We start from the raw sequence: 6,177 nt of genomic DNA, 5'->3' as shown, positions 1-6,177 counted from the left end.
GAAAAAACTGGGAATAAACTCATTTAAGGGAGAGTGGAGGAGGAGTGCCAGGCCAACAATAAGCTATTGTGTCCATTCCAAATGTCAGACTCTGTTTGCTGCTGTTCCTTCCAGGGAGGAATATTTAGTGAATATTGAGTGTTGGGATCCTTGATGGAAGGTGCTGCAGAAATGGGGAATATTCTATTTGAAGAAACGTATCTTATGGGAAACAGTTGAAGCTGAGCAAGAAAATGTCTAAGATTCCCATCAGAGAGGAACTTGGGGGAATGGGGAATTTGGCTGTCCCTGAGCTTGTTAGGAAACAAACTTGGCATTTTGAGCTCGGTGTGACGATTCTGTGCATTCCAGGTTATTTGCTTGTTCTCCAGTAAATCTGATCTTTGCCTGCTCTAGCGGTGGTAGGTTGCAGCAATCTGGATTTTGTTTCGTATTTTTTTGGAGTAGTACTCCAAAGGACTTGAAGATGCTCCCATTGCCATTAGTTACCAAAACCAAATTGTCTGAGAGGGAAACTGGTACCTGCTCAGGTGACACACGTTGTTTCTAAGCGCCCAGAGAGCCAGGAAAGCTTGTGAAATCTCAGTAAATACATATATCTGTGCTGTACACCCTCCCTCTGGTAGGCAAATACACTTCGAGCTGTCCAGGGGAGCTGAATGAGATCCCAGGGATTGGTGCTCTAGGTTAATAGCTGCTGGATGGAAAGGTTTTGTATATTTGAATATGTAGAGTCCTGTGGCTGTCACCTCGGTACCTGCCTTGGAGCTGGGAGTATTCAGTCCATCCTTACTTTTCAGAAAAAATTAGGTGTCCCGTGTGTTTTACTGGTGTTTGGGCTTCAGGTCTTTAAACCTCAGCCTCGTGCAGGAGCAGATCCCACTGAGCATCTGTGAATTTCCCACTTAGAAAACGTAGATGAGCCATGGGGGCAGTTCAGAAATGAGAAAAAAGACTTTATTATCTGTCAATACCCCGTCTGACATAAACGGTGCAGAGTAGGGAGGCATTGCTTTAACCTGGATTGTGCAGAAGACCTTGAACCAGTAGTCTATATATACCGACCGGGGGCTTGCAGTGCAAAGCCAGGCCAATGTATCGTTTTATTTACAATAAAATTATCATTTATATGAAAGCTTTCTTGGTGGTTGTTTGCAACACAGCGTCTCTTACTTCCTGTGTAAGTGATGCTTCAAGAAAAACAAATAAGACAATTAACTAGTTTTACTTCTAACCAAGCACTTTAACTGAAGGAGGAATTTTTTTCCTTTCAGGAATTTATTCTCTGGGACAGATGGAGAAATGTCAGATTTGTGATGTGTTGCTGCTTGGATCAGGTAGGCATGGGTTCTCCGTGAGGCTGCCTCCAAGGAAGGTCGCATTCATCCATTCCGCTCTTCGAAGAGAGAGGTGGAACAGCTTCGTCCCTCTTGCTAGTGTGTGAGAATAGCAACGTCTCCATTTCCCCTTGTGGAACAGTAGCTGGACAGGGTATATTGGCTCTTCCCATGGAGATTGTACCGACAGAGCAGGAGCTGAGGTTTGCGTTTGGATTTTTGCTGTGACAGTGAGTTCTTTACTCCAGGTGTTGGTCTGGGAGCGTTCTTGATTCATCAGTGCTTCACGGGGTAGATCGTCATCAGGTGGGGAAGAGGCAGTTGGTAACAAGACCAGGAGGAGGAGGTTGGATTGATGATGTTTGATTCTCTCGTGTTTTGCTTTAGCTGGGAACACCCTGGAGTAGTCTCCCTGCTAAGTGGAGAACTCCAGCTCTGACTTGTGAAGCTCAAGCTCCTTGAAAATGTATTTGTTCTAAATACCTCGAAACAGTCTCATCATTTTGGAAAGCAAAAACCTGGAGAATTAAGGCCTCTGGACTTAAGACTGATGTGAGGTATCACAAACTCACTTCCAGAACTGAAGCCTCGCAGCAGAAGTGGAGGAAACGGGGTAGCCCCGTGCTGAGCGTGCCAGGGGTTTGGGCCGGGACAGACTTCGGGTAACCACACTTCCAAATATTTTTAGCCTTTATTTTTTTTCTTCAGCATACTATCTTAGGATAGGACAGAAATAGTCCTCCTATAAAATTCATTTACCCCACTTGTTTTTTCCTGGTACCGCTCGCTCTGTCTATGCAGCTCCTCGGCTTCGGTGTCACAGTCGCTTAAGCAGCTGCTTGAATGCCACCACGGTCCCCTGAGATGCTGCCCTCTCCAGGCCCTAACCACAACCTGCCCTCTAATCGCCTTTTTCCAGGCCCAGGCCTGGCTAGGTGCTATGCCAATGAAACACTGACAGGTTTGTTACTGTAAAATACAGACCAGGAAGAAGAAATGGGTTAACGAGCCGGTGCAATAGAAACTCCTGCACGCACACCGAGTCCATGCGCGGTGCTTGGCTGCTGTGCCAGGGCAGATGAGAACCAGACGACTGCCGTTGTCGCAGAACAAAAATGTCTTGTGGAACCAGAAATAACCACCTCTGGCAGCTTCCCAACACCCTCGCTGTCGGTGTTAGAACCTGAAAATCATGCCTGTACTTGAGGAGATCCTTCCCAAAGCTGATGCTTTCATTCTTCTTTCCACTCGGCATGTTCAGGGGTCACATTTGCTTTTACGAACATGAGGTTCACATCTTAGGCTTGTATGATGACGTTTTCTCCTGGACTCCCCTCTTACTCACCCCTCTCAAAAGTAAGTAGCTTTATAGTAATGCTGCTTTCCGTAAATGCAGAGTATGTGATCCTGACCGGCGTCTTCACCGCTCCTGTCCATAGGTGGTGGTTGAGCAGGGGCTGAGAGTGATGTGTGTGGAGCCTTGGGGTGAAGGCAGAAATGATCAGCCACGGAACACTGAGCACCACACCAAAGAAATGCAGCCAAAAACCTCTGCCGCCTTTTCGATTTCTGGTAATTTGTGTTACATGCGTGACATGGCTCAGGAGGAGGTGACTGAAGGTATGTTTGCTCTCTAAACCCAGTTCTGAAGCAAATATGATTTTAAATCTCTGAGAAGGTTGGCTGTGCTACTCTCCTGTGGCTCTTTCTATTAGGATGGTAAAGTCTAAACTAGGAACAATGTCTTGTGGATTTAATATTGCTTGGGTGTGGGTGTATTGCATTATATCCAGGAAATGCTGGCACAGTTAGCAGTCGTGTCACTTGTCCTGTTCTTGATCTCTGCCTGGTGCTCGGTCTTGTGTCCAAAAATTAACATCTGGATGGTATGGCTGTATATGAATTCCTATCATTTGGTGGTTTATTTTTGTGGGTTTTTTTCCCCAAACAGTTTTTGAATTAATTGAATTTTTATGCTTTGCTTCCGCTGCAACTTCTGCTGCTTCTGTGAATATTTTCCAGTGGAGCTGCCGCTGCTTTTGCTGTACTGGAGCAGCAGAAAGAAGCTTCAACAAGGGCTGGGTCATGGCTTGAAAGAAACTTTTAGGTAGTTCATCTTGTCTGAGCGTGAACTCGGTGGGGTTTGAACATCCTGAACCCCCATAACTCCACACACACAGGTTGCTGCTTTAGGCTGTTGGTCAAGTGAGGCTGCTGGCAGCTGGAATGACAAAAGGCAGGCCTTGGGCTTGAAGATGGAGATTTGAAGTGAGGGCGTTGCAGTAAGAAGTTGCCGTGTCTCCACAGAAACAGGACTTTTGCGTGTGTGGCCCAGAAGATACGCTGAGGGTGCGGGTGATTCAGAGAGGAGGTTTCTAGTCCCAGTAGAGTGAAACTAGCTCTCAGCATAAAATCAGCTGGATTTTAGCTAAACGTTAGGGACAAAGAGACAATGTTTGGGACTTTTTTTTTTTATTAATCGGTTTTACAGAAACCTCACAGTTGGAGACATTTCAATCTGCTGCTTCTGGGGCGCCCTGGGAAAGTGCGCGCTGTCATTTGTGCGGTTGCACCTCCAAAATACATCAGGCAGATGAGATAAGCTCCAAGTGTTTAGAACATCCTCCCATGTGTGTTACCAGTAGGGTTTCCCTGAGTGCAGAGCCTGGCCTGGTAATGGGGGAAGGAGAGAAGTGGAACGTTGTTGTTCTTGCTTAATGTTTTCTTTTGAATGGAAAGCTCCCCATTTAAAAGCTGGGGGATTTTTCTCTCCCTCCTCTACCCCAGAATCATCTGGTGTAGTTAATAACACTTGGTATCTGATTTACCCCGCTGTGCGGAAAAGAGCAGCAGCCTGCCAAGGTGAGGCAATCGGGAAGTGAGGCCGGCAAGAAACAGGAAGCAAAACCGAAGAGGCTGCTTTCATTTTCTAAGCCGACCTTAGGAAGGAAGGGGCCACAACCCCAACAGCATTGCAAGCCCCTCGCTGCACAGCAGCAACCGCTTGGTTTATCGCGATGAATGCTGCAGGGCTGCTCAGGAAGCGGCTTTTGGTCCCGTGTAAATCTGCCGCCGGCTCGAGGAGGAGCTGGCAGCACCTGCACCGTGGGCACAGTAAAGCACTTGGGGAGGCTGAAACTCCCTTGGAGCCCTGCCACGGTCACCCTTTGTACGCTGGCGGCGTAAATCCCCAGGCGGTCCCCACCCTGAAGATGGGCCTTTTAAAAAGCCCTGAATTAGAAAGGAGAAATAATTTGTCCCAACAGGAGGGACATCTGGCTCCCGGGTCATCCAATGCGTGTCTTCCCCAGACCAGGTGTGACCACAGGCAGCTTTGCTGGCAAAGCAGAGCCGAGGAGCTGCTGCCTGGCTCTTGGTGCACACCCAGACCCTCAGATGGACTGTGGTGAGGGAGGAGTACCGCGGTGCCCTGGGTTACGAACCCATCTCTGTATGTACCATCTCTTCTGGGACTTCTGTGGACTGCCCATACCCATCTTTTTCCTCGTCACTCCTTAGCTCCTGTGTTCATGGCCGTGTCTGGATTCTCCCAGAGAGGCCATGCTCAGCGGGAGGTGACGTTATCAGTCGGTGAGGGAATAGGGGCTCTTGCTGTCGATACCAAAGGCTCTGCTAGTTTCGCTGGGGGCTCTGAAAAGCCCAATCCCCATGGCGTGTGAAAGACGTGAGGTTCCTGAATTGTGACTCTTTCAAGCTAGACTTACAAATCATGTGTGGGGGAAGGAGATAAATAAGAATTAAAACAAACTCCCCTAGTTTCACTGCATTAAGTTCTCCAGCCTCGCATGTCTCTTTGGGCTCATTAATTTGTGCAGACCGTGCTGTCTGAACAGCTCAGCACACGGGATCAATGCAAACCCATCCTCATGTTGCACCTGTCAGCCCAGCTCTGATCCTCGTCCTGCCGCTCGCGCCGGCTGCAGAGCGCATCGAGCTTGCAGAGGTCGGGCACGGTGGTTGATATGAGGGGAGGGGAGCAAGTAAGCCACCAAAGGTATGCGGAGTGAAGGGACCGATCGGATTCACAGCCCAGTGAATTCCCTCTGAGGGTGGCCTGGGCTCCGTGTGGAAGCCGGTGTGTGGTTACAGCTGGATGTGTAGCTCGTGGGGTAGTAGTGGTCGCGTGAGTTCTGAAGTCCTGGGTTCCCCAAGGACTGGTCTGCGTTACACACACGTATCCAGGAATCCTGTCTTGATCCCACATGGGCAGAGGCTCTTTCCACAGTAACTGGGCAGTGAGAGGCAAACTTGACCACCACTCCCACCTCCCTGGACCCTTGGCAACACAGGACAAGACAGGGAAGGCTCGGAAACCTTGTATTACAAAAATAAAAGAGCGCACGGCGCAGCGTCACGCGTGAAGCTGCCGTGCCAGGCTCCAGCGCAGAACGTACCAATCGAAGGCAAATATAAAAAAGACAGACACTGTTAAACAGTCGCAGGGCAGCATCCTTAAGGCTGAACAATCCCAGCTGAACTGAGCTGATGTAAACCAAGGACCCTCCTTATTCAGAGCCCCAGCAAGGCTGGCTTGGTATGGCAGGAGCTGGAAGCTCTGCTGTGATTCAGGTGAGGTTAAGCCTCCAGATCTCATTTTCTGTGATGACAGGCCTGAAATGATGAACAGGGCTGGGCTTCCCAAGGGGGCAAGTGCTTCTGGCCTGATCTCATCAGTGAGAGGGCCCTGCAGAGAGAGGGCTTCAGGTTGGGGGGCTCTAACCTGGTCACCTGTGGCCTGTAGGACCCCTCTAAGCATCCTCTGCCTCCCTTCCCTCACTGCCCACGGGCCCTTGGGTCCCCTTTTGCCTTACATCAGCTC

Source organism: Apaloderma vittatum, unplaced genomic scaffold (genome assembly GCF_000703405.1).
Source record: "Apaloderma vittatum isolate BGI_N311 unplaced genomic scaffold, ASM70340v1 scaffold16888, whole genome shotgun sequence".
Classification (NCBI taxonomy): domain Eukaryota; kingdom Metazoa; phylum Chordata; class Aves; order Trogoniformes; family Trogonidae; genus Apaloderma; species Apaloderma vittatum.
The sequence above is the reverse complement of the archived record's forward strand: the minus strand, read 5'-3'. Positions refer to the sequence as shown.